We start from the raw sequence: 21,284 nt of genomic DNA on the forward strand, positions 1-21,284 counted from the left end.
AGACTGGAGAAATAAGCTATGTGCCTATATCAGAATAACTGAATTTGGGCTTGTACTGCAACAGTTACAGATCCTAGTGAAATAATACGGCTTTAAACAGAAAAAAACTTATAAAACTTACAAAAAACGAAATAGTATGAGCCAGTGCTTTCTGGTATTATTGAAATGATAGAACTCTCTATCACTTCAGTTACAAATCTCTGCCAGGGAAGTCAGGCAGGTACAACAGCTGTATTTATTTGTTAGGACCTGGGTGATACCCTTCTTTTGAGTGACTCCTGGCTCAGCTGAGGCCGTGCTCTGCTGCAGTAGCAGCTCTGTGCCCACCAGTATGACCCTGGTGATCAGCTTTCCTGGCTGTAGCTCCACCAGTTCTGTCCCATTCTCAGCCCAGACTGGGGCCATTCCGTTTTTTTGCCTTGTTCACTGCTGCTTTGGTGTGGCCAAAAGTATATATGGCCTATATGCCCTGTGGCCCATAAGCTGAAGGAGCAATGTCCCCGTAGAAAAGTCCTGCATGACCCTATTTATTGTTCCTCCAGTCTCACTGAAGCCCAGATTTGTGGGAGGCTGAGGTGGTGGCAGGCCCAAACAAAAGCTCTGTGCACTGCTGGGCTTGCTGGCTGCATATCTGCCCAGCCTCAGAATCACCAGATTCAGTCAAACCACAAAGGTGTGTGCAATTAATGAGAGACTTTGACCTATTTCATATTCCTTTATTGTCTTTGGCCTTATCTACATGGGGAAATTACACCAATTTAGTTTAAGTCTGTTTTTAAAGTGATTTGATTAACCTGATGTGACCTTGTGTAAGGACAGTCTTATTTTGGTTCAAATGAGCTTATTTGGGTTCAACCAAAACCTGCACTTAGTCAATTTGCACAGAACTGAAATTAGACATGCATAAACTGGAAGGGGAACTGATGTCTCTAAATAATGACACAACTTTCTCATGAAAGCAGAACCTTCTGTAGAATCTGGAACAGAGTGTAATTACTGACAAATCTGCAGGCAAGTAAAAGCTATTCATAGCAAAGATTTAAAAAAAACCCAGGGAAAACAGGCAAAACTTAAATATCTTGGTGAGACAAATGAAGAGGTGCCAATAATCCCAATCCTGTAATACTGAAAGCAGTGGCACAAGGTTTGTGTAGCTTGCAGTAAGGCTCTCCCATGGCTCTTCAGATGCAGAAGAGGGCAAGCATTTGTGTCCCTTACAGGGAGTCCCTAGAGAGTCAGAAAATATAAAAAAAGCAATGCAGGAAATGTTAGGCCAGCTGGTTTGAAAACAACAGTACCCAGCATCTCATGATGTATTTTGTAGGAAAGAATAATATAATTAGGCATGGAAATAATGAGGAAGCAGGCTAAATTACAACAAGATTTTATCAAAGATGGATTGTGCTAGACTAATCTAACATCTTTTTCATATAACAGATTATTTAGATGGGGTAGGGTAGGAATGTCATTTATCTAATGCCAGGTATGTGATACCATGCCCCACAGGATGTTATGGCTTAAAATGAAGATGGTGGTTCAAGACAAGAATTGAAAGGTAGAAAAGAACCTGGCCGAAGAGAAGATACAATCATTGCATGCAAATAAAGTTCTTTGAATGGAAAGAGGTATTCAGAGAAAATCATCAGGATGGAGGGAAATTGGTGGTGCTGCTCCCTTGGGACCAGGCTTGGGCCGGTTGAATGGATCCACTCTGACCTGTGTGCAGGGTGTGGGTGTGTGCCCAGGAGCTGTGTGGGATGACAAAAACTTGGAAGGAATTGTCAGTACAGAGGAGGATCAAATTATCACATGAAAGGTATTAGATGACTTTGTTGATTGGAAGTGTTAGACATAAAATGGCATTTAATAGTGCTGAGTGCAAAGTCAGGTAAAGTCATAAGCATGGAGACCAGTAACAAGAATTTGCAGTGTGAAATAGGAGCTCATCAGGTGTCCATGACAGAAGGGGGAGATGTGGATGCACTGGCTGCTGAAAAGATACCTGGGAGCAAGCACTGAGATGCACCTAGGAAGGGGACCACTGACATCCTCGGATACCAGAGGAAAATAACATGAGAAATTCAGGGAAATGTGATACCAATCTTTGTACAGATCATCATACAGGATGTCAATACAAGAGCTCCACAATGTTTTTTGAGTGGTTTAGTGATGTTTTGCATAGTTCCAGACACCCCTGCCTAGAAAACATTAAATTACAGTGGTAGGAGGGCTAGACATGTGGTTACACAAGCAGACCATCTGTTGTACAAAGTGAGGTTAAAGAGCATCATCTCTTTAGCTCTGGCCAGGTGAACCAGTGAAGGGACAGGCTACATTGGGGTGTTTTACACACAATTGGCACTGTATAGCAAGAGGGCAGGAAAAAATAAGCTAAAAGATAGCATCTGCACTAGGTCAAATTTTCTAAATTGGTCATGAATAAATTTGGGTGGGGAATTAGAAGAAAGCTTGTATCTACCCAAGGATTGAAGTTGCATAAGAGTCTTTCAATTAGGGTAGTTTTGAGATAGATCTTGATAATCTTATGAAAGAGGTTATACAATTAAATTAGAGAGTTCCTGGAGATAGGAAATTACATTTGCAGAGTTAGTTCTTTGCTCTGCAGTGTAGTCATATTTTTAATGTATGCTTGAAAGGAGAATGGATCTTGTTTGTTTACACTTTTAACCCCATGTATCAAGTCTTCTGCTGTTTTCTTGGGAGATCAGGCAAGAAATATTACTCTCTGTTGCTGCAGGTTTGAATCTTTTTTCTCTCACATCTGAGTTCCTCTCAACACTAGACATTGAAAATGTACAGTGCAGATTCCTTGCAGCATTGGACAGGCACAATTGCCTTCAGATTTTTCTGGCATGCTCACTGGTTCAACCTGTTCATCAGATTTTGGGCCAGAGACATTTTTCCTTCCGACTGTGTTGCCAGTAACCATATTTTACTTCATGGTGTATTTTCTGGGATCTGTTGCTGGTGTAAATGAACTCTGTGTGGCTCCATGGGCTTGCAGTACTGGCAGTGATCTTCACCTGCCCTTTGCTGTGTCACTGAACAGTTTAATCTTACATGCTTCTTATGTGAATCATAAGTTTATTGTATGACGTGAGGAAGTGTTCTCGGGCTTTTGGTGTGTCTTGGTAGGTTGAAGAGATGTTGTTTTCCAGCATTGTTTTCCAAGACTGTAGTCCTGGGTTGGGGTTCCCTTTTAACCTGATATTCCTAAAGTAAGTCGGGAACCTGGACTTAGTATCAGCTCTGCTCTGGTGCTGATCAGAGCAAAATTCTCTAAATCATGCAGGACAAAATCTAGAAGAAAGAAGTGACTGCTGACCATTAGTGATGAATTAGTAACTTTAAAAACACAGTGTGGTTAAAGTTGAATGTATGATGTCCATCTTATTACAAAAAAGAGAGAAGGAAGTAGATAAGACAGAAATGAAGCAGGCAGGGAAGAAGGAAAACAGCTCAACTTAGCCTGCAGCAGAGATCGCCTACCTGCCAATCTGCCTGTAAAGGAAAATTGAAATATTGAAAAACGTCAGTGCTGATGAGGGTATCACTGAGATGGTAGAAGAGGAAGTGTGTTAACCAAACTCCATGGAGCTGTTGAAATGCATTGAATCATCTGACTTGTATTCTTAGGCAAACATAATTATACAACTGATTAATTTGTCGACATTCCTTTAGTGCATAACGCTATGGTAACCGAGAGGCTCACTAAACATTGCCGCGAGAGCGCTGCGAAACATCTTTGTTTGGGGGAGAGGGAGGGAGGCAGAGCCAGACCTTGGAGCTCTGGCTTTGGAGGACTGATGCACACACACAAACACACACACAAACACACACACCTGTGCATTGGAGTTGGGCTCCTGTTGCAGGTGGTGGAAGGTGAACATCGGGGGGGTTTGTGGGCCACACACATGTTCTGGGGAACATGTTCTGGGGATGATCAGAGAGGGGGCCCTGGCTAACAGCTGCCTTCAACACATTTGCTACCTGACTGGGGCCACTGTACCACCCTCCTGCTGGATCCTCACCTGGTGTGACAGCAGGCAGGGACAGCAAAGGATTTGGTCTTTCCTGCACCACTCTCCCATGGCATGCAGGGCTCTGCCACCCTGCACATCACCTTCCATCTGCTTCTGGGACCTCAGTTCTTCAGGGCTGCTCTGCAGGGCCCTGTTGTGTGAAATAGAAATGTGTTTTCAGTTTTACACTGAGTTCCCAGGTTTTGGCTGGCTGCTGTGTGGTACTTGCACTTGTACCTGCACTGTTCTCTGTGCCCTGGCACAGCCTGGCAGAGGCTTCACCTCTCTTTACCCAGCAGCAGCATCACGGCTCAGCAGAGACCTGCACTGGGCCTCTGTCTCCCCATGACTGTGGAGTATTCTGGGTTGGAAGGATCATCGAGGTGTTCCCCTTCACCTATAAGTAAATGTGAGGTGCTTTGTTGAGTGTCAGTTATAGGCAGATTGACTGATTGACTAATAGATAAATGCAAAGATATTTGTAGGTGTGTTTATTCTTGTTTACAAAATGCCCAAGCCTAAGCAAGATTTTCAAGTATGTAGCAATGGCAGGAATCATATCTATAAAAATGCTAATCTCCTCTCTTGCTTCATCTGTTCAGCCCACAAACACATGCATACACACATGCTTAAAAGAAATTAATAAGGTTTGTTGGTTCTTTTCTGGGCTCAGCCTACTTAAATCTTGGTTTAATGCAGAGCACAGTGTGGTGCATTGCTTCCGCACAATAAAGTTTTGATCATAAACAACATACTAAGTAAAGCATTTTTTTGAGTAATTAATGAGCAATAGATGAGCTGATAAGAGCTCCCATTGCTGATAGGTATTTTGCATAGATCTGGCAGCATTATAGGAAGATTTTCAAGCCAATGCAGAGGCTTTATCTGAAGGGGATGAGATGAACCTCTGACCCTGATGAAGGCAAAGATTGAACTTCCACCAGCTTCTTTGTGGGGACCTCTCCCAAAGTATCAGCTGAAGAGAAAAAAAGGAGTGAGTCCTTGGTTCTAGGCTGTTCAAAGCTCTGCTGTACAAACTGCAAATAGGTGTTTATGTACAGAGGAGGATGCTGTGTGTTTGGTCCACTCTTGGCTTGTCACAGTAAAAGCAGCAATTAGGGAGGCTCTAGTAGCTGGGGAGGGTTACACCCCTTGCTGAGGAAGTTTGACCATAAACCTGTTTGTCCTGTCTCTGAGTGCAATGTACACTGGCTCAATTTACAGTAACTTAAAAACATTCACTCTGATCAAACTGCTTCAAATCAAATTTTATTAAGTGACATATTAAGTGTGTGTGTTAAATGACTCACATGAGACAAAAAGGTGGGACTTGGGTTGACTCCGCTACTGATGTATATATTAAAGATGAGTATTAATAGTTTGCCTTTACTCTTGAATAATTCTAATGGCTTCCTTTTGGGGCACAGCAGGAAGTATTAATAAAACAAACTCTTTGTGCTAATCTTAACACCTACATTTTCTGTTTAATTTTGCTAATGCACAGGGCTGAGCCTTCTCATTAGTGGAGACAATGTGTCAACATAGGAAAAGTGAGTTACTGTATTTTCTTTCCGTCATAAACTCTGGGGTTAACCTCCCACACACAGCAGTGGTGTGGAGCTGTGTGATTGCACAGGGAGCTTACGCTGGCCCTTGAGTGCCAGTCCTGGGACAGACAATTCTTATTGCTCGTTCTGCTGCAGCATGGACTCCTGTGAAAGCACTTTCTTATCTGAGCCATCTTCACATCTCTTGGGACTTGGCCTTTAAACAGCAAGACCTCCTGGTGTCTGTGTCTCCCTGGGACTGGAGCTGAAGTCCATTATTTGGAGAAGGTTGTACAACTCAGGAAGCCTTGCTGAAAATTATTTTGCATGGGAAAATTGTCTGCAATTCTGTTTTTCAACTTTCTGGAAATAATTCAGAGTATGGAAGGAGAGGCTCCCAGAAGAAGATTGTTAAAGGAAAGTGTATATGATTCTGCAATAGTCCTGGTATATTGTCTGAAAAGGGCAAAAATCCATTGCCTAAAATGGGAGAAGAATAATTGCCAAAAAATGGACTGAAATTGCCACTTAGCCATTTGTAAACCTGAAATTGGGCTGAGTCAGAATTTGTCTTATCCAGGGCACATGTTTTGAATCTGGAGCTGAATTCCTTATATTGGATATATTCATAGTTAAAGGGGCAAGGAGTGTTCAAATAGAGCTTGAAGTGTTAGAATGATGGGTTTGTTGGTAGTACACTGTTGTGACTAGAGCAGAATTTCTGTTTTCACTTGGGAGATGAAAAAAAGAAAAAAAAGACTAATGCCAACAAGAACAACTTCTGTGTTGTGATTTTTTTTTTTTTTTTGAAGGAAAGCATGTGAATATTAATAAATGATCCAGCTGGGATAGCATCCTTCTTTAAAATTGTCCATAGAGATAGTGTATTATGTTAACAAACATGAATTTAGTTGTACAGTAAGTAAAATTGTATAAATATAAATCATCAACTTATTTCAAAAGTTGCAGTGCTGAGGAAATTTTTCTGGGATTTTCTAATATAGTCTGGTTTGAATTGTTTGAATAAGGAGAGATATTGGTGAATAAATCAGATAGTGGGCTGCTTTACATAGAAGGCATAATGCTTATTTGTGATGTATAGAAGTCCTAAGAGAGATGAATTGCCAGTTTAATCTTCTTTGGATTGTGTTTGAAATCTACTTTTAGAGCATTTCTGACTGCTTTAGAGATTACTCTTCAGACACTTATATAGACTTCATTTCTATTTGAATTACAGCTCTATAAAGTCACTGGCAGGCAAATTTTCATTTATTTCACTTGGTTTTTAGTCCCTTGACCACGAGGTAATACTTGATACGTGTTGCCAAAAGTTTTCTTCTGGCCTGGTTGCTCTTGTCAGAACTTAGGAAGCCCAGTTATCACCCTTACCAGAAGGAGTAAGACCAGCTCTTCTGTCATTGGAGTCTTTGGCAAAATGTGGCTGAGCTTTGCAGTTCAACTGAGAGGGATGAAGATTTTTGCCTTGCTCTTGCAGAAATAAGGAACGTCTTGAGATAAATACTTCTTTTTCCTACTTTTTTGGTAAGTTCTTTTGATAAATTTCCTGTGGAAAAGAGGATTGCCAGATGAATTAGATTAACTAAACATTAGATTTCTCTCTCTAGTGGTGTGGTGGCATTGACTCTTTACCCATGAAACAGCTTTTATTTCAGAAAAAATTTGGAATTAATTTTTGTCTTTCCTGACATGAACATCATGTTTTGTGAGGGTATAATGTCAGTCAGCTTTATTAGTAGCTGATTTTTCTCACAACCTTGCAACACTTGCATCAGCTTCCATCAAAGGGCCCCGATGGGCAAACACTGGTGAAAGGATGACATGCAATACTGGAGAGTGGAAGAGCAGGATTGCGACTCTGCATAAAGGAAGCAAGCATCTGGAAGATATTAAAAACTTCCGACAGGGATAGGAAGATAATTCTCAAGATAATTCTTCATCGAGCTCTACTTTAGCTTCTGTGTCTTGCCAGGCTTCCCAAAACCTGGGTTGCAGGGTTAGAGAAAACTGTGGGCTGATTGTGCCATCCTTGAACTGCAGATGCAGCAGAGCTTCCCTGTTGCAGTACACCACCACCAGACCCAGAGAGTCTTTCATCACCCTCCTATTGAGGATGATGGTTTCTAAAACATTAACATTCATGTCAGGTCTAGATAGGGATCAGCAGAGGCTTAAATCATTGTCAGGAACAGATGTGAGACACCTAATCAGTTATTTCCTAAGGAAAATGAGTTTGATTGCATGAATAGTTGTAAATATTTCATTCAGCAGTTCAGCTACTACAGCAATGGTAAACAAGCTTCTGAGGCTGAAGAGAAGCATTTTGTGGCACTGTACTTGATTTCTTATTCATGTTAACTTCAGTGTAGAAGAAATAAGTTTAGGTATTTTGGATTACATTTTGTAACAGCACTGATCATAACCAGGGGCTCACTTTGAAGACAGCCATAGAGAATCATTGAAAGATTTGGGTTGGAAGGGATCTTAAAGATCATCTGATTCGAAGCCCTCGGCCATGGGCAGGGACACCTTCCACCAGACCTGGTTGCTCAGGCCCACACCCAACCTGGCCTTGAACACTTCCAGGGATGGGTATCCACAGCTTCTCTTGGCAAACTGTGCCAGGGCTTCACCACCCTCATTGTGAAGGATTCCCTCCTAATATCTAATCTAAATCTAATCTCATTTAGTTTAAAACCATTCCCCCTTGTCCTATGAATGTCTACCTATGTAAAAAGTACCTCTCCCTCTTTTTTATAAGCTCCCTTTAGTCTTTGAATTCCACAATGAGCGTCTCTTCTCCAGGCTGAAGAACCCCAGCTGTCTCAGCCTGTCTCCATAGCAGAGGTGTCCCAGCCCTCTCATCATTTTTGTGGCCCCTTCTCTGGACTTCCTGCAGCAGGTCCACATCTTTCTTGTGCTGAGCAACCCAGAGCTGGATGCAGAACTCCAGGTGGACTCTCATGAGGGGAGAGTAGAGGTGGAGAAGCACAATCTTTAACATCCCTAACCCTGACAGGCATGGCCAGCTCAGTCCCAGTTTACAGTGTGTAGTGCTTGTCCTCAGGATGAGCACAAAGCTGGAGATTCTGCCGCTGGGAGATGTTCATGGCACCAGAGTAAATTCTGGCTTTGAGAGGAAGATGACAGCCTGAGCACCCATCCTCTGCCTCAGCTTTGCACTGCCCAGTTGGTGGCAAGCTGTGGTGGTGAGCACAGCCCTTGTGTGGTGGCTGAGCCAGGATTAGGTGCTCTGTGCCCTTTCAGGCAGTGGCTGCCTCATATCTCTGCTGGCTCTTTGAAGCACTTGCTCTACATAAGCAATAATTAAGGACACAGCTTTAATTTCTTGTTTGTTTTGCACTTCTCACTTGTTAAAACCAAATTAAATTGGAAGAAACTTTGACATTAAATCAGGGTAGGTGAAGATAAGAGTTTCACTACTGATCTCTTGCAGAAAGGCAGCTGAGAGGTAGGAAAGGAAGGAGGAAGTTAGCTTTTCTCCCTGCCTAATTGAATGCTTTCCTTATTTGAGTTTCAGTTAAACTGCTGTGTAGTTTGCTTGTGATTTTTAGCAGATGTGCACGTAAGCAGTGCACTGAGGAAGGAGGCTGGGAGTACAGATGATGTTTACCTCTCAAACGTGGTGTGGAATTCTGAGGAAACTGGGACTGCCAGCTAAAGGTCATGGGCATATTTAACTTCTGCTGCTGGCTTCATGCTCCTGTGTAGATGTTGGTCAGGAATCTTGCTGATCTTGGTGGTCTTCTGTAGTCAGCTTATCACAGAAATAATCTCCACGTGCTTTTTATGCATGTCCATTACAGTGTGATTCCTTTCATCAGCTGATTTTAATGTGGATTTTCTCAGCCAGCCTAATTTTGTTCTGTTAAATACAGTAACAGACATTATTAGTATATGGTTATATAATTTAAGGTGCTTTGGTCAGGAAAGCCCTAGGTAAAAAACTCATGTTTACCCTAATTCTGGAAAACACAAATATATCCTGCTTCTTTCACCCAAGATTTACACAGATGGTTAAAAATAGAGACATGTGCCAATGGACCTGGCTGAATGGAGGGCCAAGCTCTAAATGCTATTTTCACCCTGTCCCAGGTGAAATACGTTCTCACACTGCCCTTTTGAGCTGGGCTAGTCTCTTACTTGAAAACCAGGGCCCAGAGGTGTTGAACAGTCAGATTCACCATCTTTGTCAGTCACATTCATACAGCCAGGATTGCTCAGCAGGATGGCAGTGTCCACTGCTACTGCCATTAACTTACTTTAAGTAAGTTAAGTAGATGAGAGTTATCCTTTGAGAGAGAGGGACTCACATATTTCATTTAATGGTCATACTGGAGTGTTGATTATGACTGATACTAGGAAGATTCTTAGTACTGGACTAGATGTGAAATAAATCATATTTTAAAATATTCTGTGTGCTTGCACAATTGTAGTAACCCATAGACGGAATTTAGATATCCAGAAAAACACATATGTCCTTAAAATTAAGGGTGCCCATCCTTGAGGAATGTGACCAGTTCTCTGTCCTGCATCCTCCTTCCGCCCCTTAGGAGGGGATTTTGTGAGAAATCTCCCTGTCCATGCTGCAGTGGGGGACAAGGAACCCTGCACTCTGCAGTATGGTCAGAGCTGCTGAAGAGGCCAGAGCCTCTTTGAGGACACAGCAGTAGAAATGTTGCTGTTTGATCCATTCCCCTTCCCCTGACCTCCCCATTAATCAAATCTTTTTTACATTAACATTATCTGGGAGGAACACATCTTCTCTGGTCTTCAATAGTTTAAAAAAAAAAAAAAAACCTCCAAGAAAATCCCCAAAGTGAATTGGACATTCAGCCAGGCTGAGTCATATTTTGTTATGATGACTGATTATCCAGCCAGCCATGCAAATAAACTGTAAGGAGAAAAAAAGGATGTGTGTGAATAGCTTATCTATGACAGAATGAGGCCTTGGGTCTTTGTGCATAATATGTGTAACAATAATGACCTAGTATGAAAGTGTTCCAGTGACTGACATATTTGCAGTCTAAAAAAGATAAGAAAGTAATGAGATCTGTGGATGTTTATCTTCTCTTTTCTTCTTCCTGAAGGAAAGTTTTACTTTCTCATTATATTTGTAGTGCATATCTATGGTACCACACTGGATGATGAATATGATTGCAGTTAATTGTTTAAATATTCCTTTAATCCCAAAGCTTTCAAAACAAATATCCATCTTTTGGATGTGATGTGGGCTAGATAGTGCAGAAGAGAATATTGAATGTGAAGTTAAAAGTGCCTCAGAGAAGAGAAAGAGAAGCATGTGGGGGTGTTTTTAAAAAAAGGAAAAAATACCCCCGTTATATTATTATCAAGATCAGTTATATTATTAGCAATACCAGCATAAGCAGCAACAATTCTTCTTGAAAAAAACTTGTAAACTTCAATAGTTCATCCTTGGTGTACCAGAGAAGGAATTACAGTTGGGCCAACATCTTTTCTATTGCATAAGTCTTCCAGTGTTACTTAATGCAAGTACTACAAATGAGTATGACTTTGTCCAAAATACATTTGCTGACTATATTTATCATCTGTCTTCTTCACAGTAAACAAAAAGAGACATCTGTGGAGAAGGTCTGGTAGCCACAGAAAATATTTTGCATCATACTCTCTAGTGGTGCCATTATGAGCTATTCTCAGCTCAAAGAGCCGTTCTCTAGGGCAGCTGAAACAGGTGGATATTTGGTGTTTGTGCCCCTTTGTGACCATATTATATATTTGTAATGCAGGGATTAAAACACTGGATGGAAAGTGCCACTTCAAGACACCGGTGAGTGATTTTGGGAACTGCGAGTAACGTAGTAGGTTTTCTCACAATAATGCTCAAGTCTAGCCCTTAATCATGCACTTGAAACAAGTGGGCTCAGGCCTTATGAAAGGTGTTTACTTACTCAGCTGTAAGGCACAGGCCAAGAAATAACTTGATCGGATTAGCCGAGTTTGAATAGGAACAGCAGCAAATAGAATCAAATGAGCGTGAATGATGTTGCTGTGCTCTCTGTTAGAAAAATACCTGCCAGCTGCCATTGCAGAGAATAATCCTGCAAGATGCTGACACCTCCAGTCCGCATTGCCCAGGGGAACTGGACCGGGGCACTTCAGGCGTGCAGCTCCCATTACTCACCTTAGCTCAACAATGTTTTTTCTCTGAAATCCTACTTTTCCCTCTTACATAAAGGCTGGCTCTTCTCTGCTTCCTCCTTGAAAGGCTCTTGATGCTTACGGGGACTGAGTGCATTGCTGGTTATTCTCAGCTGCAAGATTGCAGAGATGGCAGTGGTCAGGTCAGTGGGGCATGAACATGGCTCAGCTGGAGCGCAGATGTGAGCAGATCATTTAAGGAAAGCAGCTGAAATTCTGGGAGCCAAATGAGGATAAGACAAATTTTGAAATCTAAGGGCTTTGTTTAAATGCCTTTTGACTTAGGTGCAGATTATACCTGGAATGCTCCAGAATTAAACACACCAAGAGGGTAAGGAAGTTTCTTATGCTTGAACTCGAATGCATGAAGCCAAAGATGGAAAATGAGGTCAGTTAGCTCAGCTGCAGTGAATCCTTTGATATTCATTTAATGGATAAGTAGATATAACTGAGCTTGCAGAGAAGACTTTGAATTTTAACTACTAAAGCTCTTTATAATTTTCTCACAGATCTTTTGCATAAACTGGACATTGGGAAGCCTTTCGTTACGGAGAGGGTGGTCAAAGACTAGAGAGAAATAGTCAATTTCCCAAGCCTGACAGCATTTAGGAGGCATTTTGGACAATGCCCATAATACCACACTTCACCTTTTGGTCAGCCCTGGTCAGGCAGGTGGACTAGCTGGTCATTGTAGGTCCCTTCCAACTTAAATATTCTGTTTTATTCTATTCTGCTGAGCAGTTAAACTGTACAGACAGGTTGTACTGTTCCACTTCTGCTGCAATACTGCACAAGTCTCCTCAACTTGTTCCCTCTTTCCTTCTGCCCCTGAACCAGGCGTGAGAGGTGGTCTGATTCTGGGAGATCCATTGTTTTTGCAGTGTTTGGTTTGAGATGCTGGTCAAAATTGAAAAGTTGAACTCTGGATAAGGAACTGGATTCTTCTCTGATATAGGGAATCTTTCAGTCTGGTTCAGACCTATCTCTTAATCCTTTTGTCATAGTATTTCCTTTTATTGAATAGCTTCCTTATGTATTGAGTTCCAGAAATTCCAGGTTGGTGATACACATGGGAAACAGATTGCAACAGAGAGCAGATTTAATTACTCAGGTCTAGAATTACTGAGGCGGAACATTTTTTCTTCATTTGTTTGAAAAGGGAGAAGAATCTTCCCTTTTTTATTTATAGGAAGAAGTTTGAGATCAAATGACTCTGAGCTGCCCTTTCATTGGCCATTCAGTGATCAGTTGAGAAAAAAAATAATGAACTGGGTTTTTCCCCCCCTTCTTCATTTGAAAATCAGGTCTTACCAGTGCTGGGTGTTTAAGGGAGTTCTAAGACTATAGTCTTAGATGCTTCAGGAAGCTTATTTTAGGAGGCAGGACTTGACTGAATGCCAGTAGACAGAGCTAATCATCAGGACATCTGGATTCACTTCTTAACTCTGCTGCATGACCTTGGGTCAATGATTTAGGTCGAGTTTTTCCAAAATGTTCAGTATTTGTAGGTGCTTATGCTGGATTTCAGCATTACTGAAAATTAGGCTGTAACTGCATTCAGTGTTTCAAATTCAGCTTCCCAAAACTGGGACACTTGTAAAAAGGAGACAGAAGTAAAATGTGTGCCCCTGTTTCCTCATTTGTATAACAAGGATGGATAACTTTGTTTGTAGAGTGTGCTGAGACTTCCTGAGGTAAAAGCATTAGACAGGAGAAAGGATGGCAGCAAGCTGCTTGCAAAGTGTCAGAAAAGTAGACATTGTTCAGTAGAAATCAAAGGATGCTGAACAAGAACCAAACTTCCAAGAGTTCACCAGCTGAAGGGCTCCCCAGACTGTGCAGAGGACCAAGCAGATCTAAGGAAGTGCAGAAATGAAGGGCCAAAGGTTGCTGGCTGTCTGCAGACTGACTGTGCAGCATCCAGCCCATCCAGCTGCCTTCCCACCTGGCCCAGCAGCAGCAGAGGAGCAGCTGAATTGTCCTTTCTTGGAAGGGGGATGCAGAGACTTAGGGCTGATCACAGTCAGGGTGATGCAGGTGTAGCAAGCTGTGTGCTTCTAACAGACTCTGATTTGTGTCACACACGGTCAGTCTAAGCATGCCAGAGAGGGGCAGACCTGTTGTGCAGGTGTGGAGCAGTTCTGCTGAACATCTGCTCAGACAGTGGAAGGGCCCTGGTAGTATCAAGCTCCTCTCCTGAACAGGGCTGGGAGCTGCTAGACTCTTCCTGCTTTCAGAGGTGGTGAGTACATCACTTCCATGGCTGCATCCTGACTCCTGTTGACTGTGGCTGCTGTCAGGCTTTGAAATGAGCTGAAGCACACTTGTAGAGCCATGGCCAGGGAGTAATGCTTGTAGACAGAAGACACTTTTGAAAGAAAATCCTCCAGACCACAAATAGCTCCTACCATCTGCTGGTCCTGCAGACTGGGAGTAGATGCATCATGAAGCCAAGTCATACACAGCAGTTTTGCTCCACTGGAGCAGAGCACTTCTGCAGTGTGGTCCTGAAACAACCTAGGACCCACTTCTGACCCAGTTGAAGGCCTCTGCTTTTACTGTGCAGAGCAAGCAGCCCCTCAGGCCTTACATTTTATTTTTGCAATATGAGTTCAACCTCCAGCACAAGCGAACACAAAGCACAAGTGCTCATCTCCTTATCTGTACCATCCTCGAGCATCTGAAATGCATTTTATATACAAGATAGAGAAAGGCAAAGAAGAAACAACACAAAAAAATGTATTTTTGAAGAGAAAAAGAGAACAGCTAAGGACATGAATGCTATTATTGCCTCTTTCAATGAACTGGTAGTTGCTGGGAGTGTTCTCTTACTCAGAAAAGTAGAGGAGAAGGTATTTAGTTTAATTAGATCACTGATTTTCTTTGCTGTCTAATGGTTACATTTATTCTGTGGACAGGGAGAGCTCAAGGCATAAAGGTAGGCAGTTTAATGACACATAGACTTCATGTAGCTCTCTGCTTAGGATGAGTTTCACCCATAGTAAATAGAAGAGGAATTACAAGAGGGATTTCAGGGTGATGCATCCAAACAGCAGCTTTGACATGTTTGTCCTCGTGCCTACCTTGTTGCCAAAACAAAATCCAAAACCAAGAAAAGACCCAAGGACCTCTGCTAATGCCACCAATGCAGTTGATGTGAGCTGTGTCCTCTTGGTGGGAGTAATGCACAGCACCTCGCAGGGAGTCTGCTGATCCCTGCTCCCTGCTCCAGCTGGTGCTCCCTGAAAATGGAGCAGGAGGGGTCAGGGTGCCCAGCACCCGCTTTGCAGGCAGTTCTGCAGAAGATAACACTGCCGACAGAGCAGAGTGCTGGCTTCTTTTACAGCTGATCTTTGCTGGTTGGCTCTGATAGTGTTAAAACTCCTCTGAATGAAACCCTGAAACGAGCCAGAATTTCAGCACCAGGTTGGTGATCAGATGGTGTAATTTTTTTAAGCTAGAGAATCAATACATTTGGGAGGAATTATTTTAACTTGTTAAGTCACTGTTTTCATTGCTGAAATTTATTGGGTTAACTTTCCCACACCCCCCCACTCCTTTGTGATTTGCCAGAAAAGTGAATATGATAGGAAGTGACCTGAGGCAGGAGTAGGGGATCTCTGCTCACCTCCCCTCCCATGCACCCAGCAGCAATGGTTACTCAACTCCCAAGATCAGCAGGTGAGCACTGCAGGAGTCATCCTGAATGCCACCACTGCTTTCCTGGGTAGAAATTGCTCTCGTTATTTTTTTGCAAATTGCACTGAAGTAAAATATGTGTTTATGCACTCACCCCCACACTGCATTTACATCATTTGGATCAGCCAGAAACAGAAACAGAGCTTTAAGAGCTGGAAGTTTTGGAGAACATTTTGTTCAAAAGACTTTTGACCATTCACTTTCAATATTCCTGCTTTCTCTTTAGCTCTATGTACCTTTCCTGGAAGTAGTTCCCTGAAAATACACAATCTCAACTGCTGCTGAAGGATTGACTGTGAGCAACTACCTTTGTTATTATCCTGTGTGAGGGAGAGCCATGTTATTATTTGAGGATTATTTGGCTCTTTGTCTGAGTCAGGTATGGTAAAGAATTGTTTATAGGTTGGATATCAGCATTTCATATCACAACACACATTTATTTACCTTTCCTGTAGTAACTGAATAGCAACAAATTAATACAGGTATCCACCCAAGACTGCAGAAGAAATATTATTTTGCTTGTGCTAAAAGTACAATTTTGTATTTCTTAGGGTTGTGAATCAGCATTCTGCTTTTTGCCATGTTTTGGGAATTTTAAGGGGCCATTAGACAAATTGGTAGAATTAATTAGATGCATGTTCTTCTTGTTACAGAAACCCCAGAGACATTTTGAATAATATTCTACAATGTTGTATCTTTACCCTGCAAGGTTCAGCAATTTGCTAGAATAGAGCAAACTTGGGCAGCTATTTTCTCCAGGATCTGACAAAAATCCTAGAGAACAAAATGTTCCCGTAATCATCTTTTCTTTTCAAGTTTCTGTTAGTTTTTAATCCTTTTCGGCCTTTCATTTTGCAGAAGCACCATATATTGGTTAAAAACCAAAACAAAACCAAAACACACAAAAAAAAAAAAAAAAAAAAAAAAAAAAAAAACCAAAAAAAACCAAAAAAAAACATACCACCATTGTTCCTGCCTGTATCTTTCACTTCACTTTTGTGCTGAATCACAGTGTTCCATTACAGCTTTTTTTATGGTGTAATTGTTTTGTATAATCCATTTTCTTTGGACACTTTTTCGCTTCTGTCTGAAGCTGTTACTGCTATAATGAATATAGTGATAAATCTGTCACAGGTAACAAGCTAAATTTAGAGTTCAATAAACCAGGGGAGAGTATGCTGTAGATAAGTGCATTGGGATGCAACAGTTACAATAGTAGCACAAAAGGTCCACTTCTGGCAAGTTAACAAAGGGGAAACACAGAACATTTGACCACCATCATCCACGTTCCAGCAAACAAAGATGCTGTGAAAATACAGGTAGAATCATAGCAGCCCCAAAGAGATGCAGAGTGTGTTGCTGCTGTGGATGGGTGTGCTGTGCTGGACCACTTCCCTCAGCCACCCTGTGGATGTGGAGTGGTGTTTGTGTAAAGCTTGGAGCTGCACAGCTCTACCACTGACCTGAGGGAGATCCCAGTTCCTCCAAAGAGGGTCTGAAACTGGGATTGGGAGCTGTCAGGCAGGACAGGACCCAGTGCTGCTGGAGCTGGACATAGGTGTCACTGGAGCCAAAAGCCAGCTTGATTGCTCAGGCAGTGTGTCCATAAAGAGAACCTGTCAGTCTGTGTGCCTCAGACCTGGGCCAGCCAAGTTCCCACAGTGGAATGGCTGGGTGATTGTCAAAACTGAGAGCATTGTACGTTTTTTCTCTTTTAAGAAGAAGAAAGTGAAGAACATAGAGAAGAAAAAGCAACAGAAAGATGAAGGCAGGTCATATAAAAAACAAGATGGAGAGAAACCATATTCAAAAGAGATCCAATTCTCTGAATGGTGATCCAATGGGGATAAGTGAGGGAAGGGCAGAAAAGAGTGAAGAACAGAAGGCAAGGCATGGCAAGGAAAGGAGAAGGTGAAATAGAGGCAGAAAAAAATAAGCAAGCAGATCAAATCACACAGATATGCAACTCCTTTGCCACACCTGGTTTAGTCTTTGTGTTCCTGTGTGATGCCTTCTTGCCAGGCTGTGCCACAGCAGGGGTGAGGCCGTGTCCTGTGGGGTGCTGTGGCAGATGGGAATGCCACAGCTGTGCCGAGCTGCTGCTGCTGCTCTTGCCCACCTGCTGTGACACTGGGGCAAACATCTGTCTCTGTGTGACAGGAGGATGGCTGGGAGCACGGGGTGAGTGGCACAGCACTGGCAGCGGGGCTGCGACTTCAGGGCTGCTGGGCATCAGCAGAGATGCTGATCCTTCCTGTGCTAAACAGCCACAGGGACTCAGACACACTGCTGGCTTTTTCAAATGCCATCTACATAAGCATCTTATAGTTGAACCAGCAGTTTAGTGAAGAGGTTAAATTCTGCCTTTTAAAAATGAAATCAGCTGTTTTGCTGCCAACCACAGTCGTGCCCTCCTGTTGCCTCAAGATTAATGAAACATTGGCGTACTGACATGTAAATCATATTGCTGGAGAATGTGTTATGTCTCTTATTTGTGGCTGCATCGTGCCACAAAGTGCTGCATCTTGTAATTGAGGGCTCTCTGATGAATTCATTGCATGCAAAGTCTGTGAAAAGTATTAGCACAGCACATTTCCATAATTAAAGTGTTTCCTACGGTACAGATTTGAAGACTCCCTAACTGCTGTATGTTACTTTAATGCAAAATTCTGTGGAAACTCAAATACAAGCAGAACAAAGCTTCTATGCATAGAGAATATTTTTCATTAGACCAGTTGTATAGCTGGAAAAAGCAATCAAATCATCTGGATTCAGGGACACTTTTAGGTGATGGATGAAAGCTTTATTCATTGCTGATCACAAAGAAATGGGCAGCATCTCTCATAGAAATCTCTTTGCCTTGCCACGAGTGACATAACCAAATAACTAAAATTTAACCTATAATGAAACATTCATAGGAACTGCTGGTTTCAGGACATAAGTCTGACTGTTCTGTTGAGAATTATCCTGAGGTAATGTTAATATTTTGATGGTTTGCAGCAAGTCAATAAATAAACATTTTATTTACTCACAGTTTTGCAGTTTTAGATAGTTCCTGAAGTCAGAGAGTTCTGCAAAACAGAGAAGTCCCTCTGCTGTTCTCTCTTCAGTAAAAAATGTGCCAGAATATAGCAGATAGCATGGAATAATGCTTTAACTATTAATTGTTGACTGCAAAGTCCATTTGTCTTGTTAAGGCTGTCATTTCTCTACATTACCCTTTCTGTAACCCTAGAAACAACTTCAAATGCTGTGATATTTGAAAAGTCTGAAGTATAATGTACCCTCAAAATGCTATGAGTGGTTTTTGAGACTCCCTGTACAAAGGAAGGAAAAAATAATTTCCCTTTACAGAGGGCATTAAGCAGTGATGGATATGCATTGCTTTGTGAGAAAGCTGATCCTCACCTGTTGTAGGTGGGGTGAGAAACAATGCCAGCAGCACTGACAAGTTTCCTCTTTACCTGCCCACAGAGTTCAGGAATCGCTCTCTCCAAAGTGTTACAGAAGGGGATTTTCAGGAGACAATAAATAAATTTTGATCCCTCTGGTTAATGCAGTTAAGGTCAAAGAGATTCTATCTGGATCTATTTAAAATACTCTTAACCTGCAGACATACTGCTGTCAGTAGTGCTAAGTGTCTTAGCTGGCTGAGGAATGTATACAACCCTTATGAAACTATTCTTAAGTATTCTGGTTACTATATTTAGTTCTGTCTTACAACAAGACAAAAAGCACTTAGCTAAATGCAGTCCTGAAGAGCTTAATCCAGTTAAGATTATTTTGTCCTTAGGTGTCTTCTCCTAAGACTTTTTCTTGCTCACAGTCCTGCTGCATCATGCAAAAAGCTGCTCTGTGTGGTTGGGCCTGTGAATTCTTGTATGGCCTTTTATTCTGTGAGCTCCTCCAAGTCTGGTGGTGGCTGAGGGCTTTGCTCACATTCATTAGGAAGCCTCATTCCTCTGTCCCTGGCGTGATAGCTCCTCCTGGAGACTGGAGAATCCAGGCTTCATTTCCCAGTTCAGGCTCAGTGAGCATTAGCTGTACTGTTGACTCTCTTGGTGACCAAACAGCTTCCCTCAACTTGCTGCAATTCCAGCTGGGTGGGAGGCCAACCATTCTAATGAGGCAGAAAACACACCAGGCTTCCTGGGAGCTTTCAGTTGTTAGACAACCTGTGGGCAAAGTTTCCATAAAATACAGTTTCTGTAAAATAATGCTTTGTACTCCAGGCTTGGGAAAAACCCTTTTCTTTAGCTGAATTTTTGCATGGTCAAGTCTGCACACAAAGAATATTCCCTGAAAAATTTTGATAGATCTTTCTGTGTATCCACAAGCATTTTTTTTCATAATTTAACCCATTGCTTTAACAAGACTTTTCTTTATACCTGTGTATCTCTGAACTTATCCCCAGTCACCAAATCTTCTGTAGGGGACATTCTTCTAGAGAAGAAACAACTGAGTGATTTTGATAGAACAGCAGTGAGGGATGAGCAGCAGGGATAGGAGCCTGAGCTCAATAGGGTAACAAATACGATCACACGCTCCTCCTGAACTGCAGTAAAGCATGACTGGGGTAGCACCGCTGTGAGAACAGACACAGCAGATCACTGAGTTTAAGTTTGCTATGCAGGTGCTGTTTCCAGTTGCAGCTTCACTGAGGGTGTCAGGAGTTACATGATATTTTCCCTAGATTTTGTGTGTCCCATCAGTAGCAAGTATTAAGGGGAGGCCTTGAGTCCATTCACAGGTGGGTTGTTGTGGCTTCTGCTGACTTTGCTGATCATTCTTGTCTTGAAGGAGGTTTTGGTTGCAAGATTTGATAGATAAGGTACAGGTCATACTTCTGGTTTTCACAGCACTCCAGGTAAACTGTCATACTTTGGAAGAACTCCAGTTGATCCTCAGTGGCTCCAAGCCAGTAGGGCCATTCTGCCACCCTGCTGGATCACGCAGCTTTTTGGACATGAGAGGTCACATTGGCCTTCCCAGGCTCTTCTGTGACAGTAGGTGGTGCCCACAGAGCCAGGAGCCCAAGAACTTGGTTCAACTCCCATCGCTTTGCTGAGCTTTCATTAGTCATACTTGAGCATGGTTCTAATTTGTGGTGGTGGACTTTTCTCAGCTTGAAGTGATTGCAGCTGTCTAGGCTAAGTCTTACCTGCAACTGTGTTCTAACTGGATTTGCTTTTCCTTCCAGGATTAATTTTTCTCCATCTCTATTTACATGGTGATAAGAAGTGCTAATCCTACTCTATCATTCTGGACTGATGAATCTGAGGAATAGAACAGGTAATTTCTAATTTGGCTTGTAGCTTTTGGTGACGTAGGCAGTGAGAACCACTCCTTCTCTATGGAATGCATTCATAACAAAAGAATTCATACAGTATCTTCTGCCCAGGTCATCTGCAGGGAGGGAGATCCTTGCCCTGAAGCAGGGAAGGAAGGATAAAATTTTGTAGCTGTTGCTATGAGCAGCATCCCTGACTTCCTGACAGTTTTGTGTTTTGTGTTATTTTTATAGCTACCAAGTTGTTTGAACTTGGAGCAGTGTCTAAACAGAGAAAAACTTTTGGCTGTACCTATTGAAAAATGCCCCTTGAGTTCTGGGCAGCATGGAGTGTTTTGCAGGGAATGTGGTCAGTGGAGATGGGGAGCAGATTGGTTGTGATGGTGGGGATGGGTGTGATTTCCAATTTGGAGGTGTCTGAAGGGGTGCAATCCAGCAGAGCTGACCTGGGCAATGTGGTGTGGAGTGACAGCAGCTGCCTCACCT

At 42.3% G+C, this 21,284-nt stretch overlaps 1 protein-coding gene across 1 annotated transcript in view; it reads left to right on the forward strand.

Annotated features, from left to right (window-relative positions):
- The window catches only part of VMA21 (vacuolar ATPase assembly factor VMA21), a 98,816-nt gene that overhangs the window by 70,007 nt on the left and 7,525 nt on the right, over positions 1 to 21,284 (forward strand). The gene's annotated exons all lie outside the window — the stretch shown is intronic.

The sequence above is a fragment of the Vidua macroura genome, chromosome 14 (genome assembly GCF_024509145.1).
Source record: "Vidua macroura isolate BioBank_ID:100142 chromosome 14, ASM2450914v1, whole genome shotgun sequence".
Taxonomy (NCBI): domain Eukaryota; kingdom Metazoa; phylum Chordata; class Aves; order Passeriformes; family Viduidae; genus Vidua; species Vidua macroura.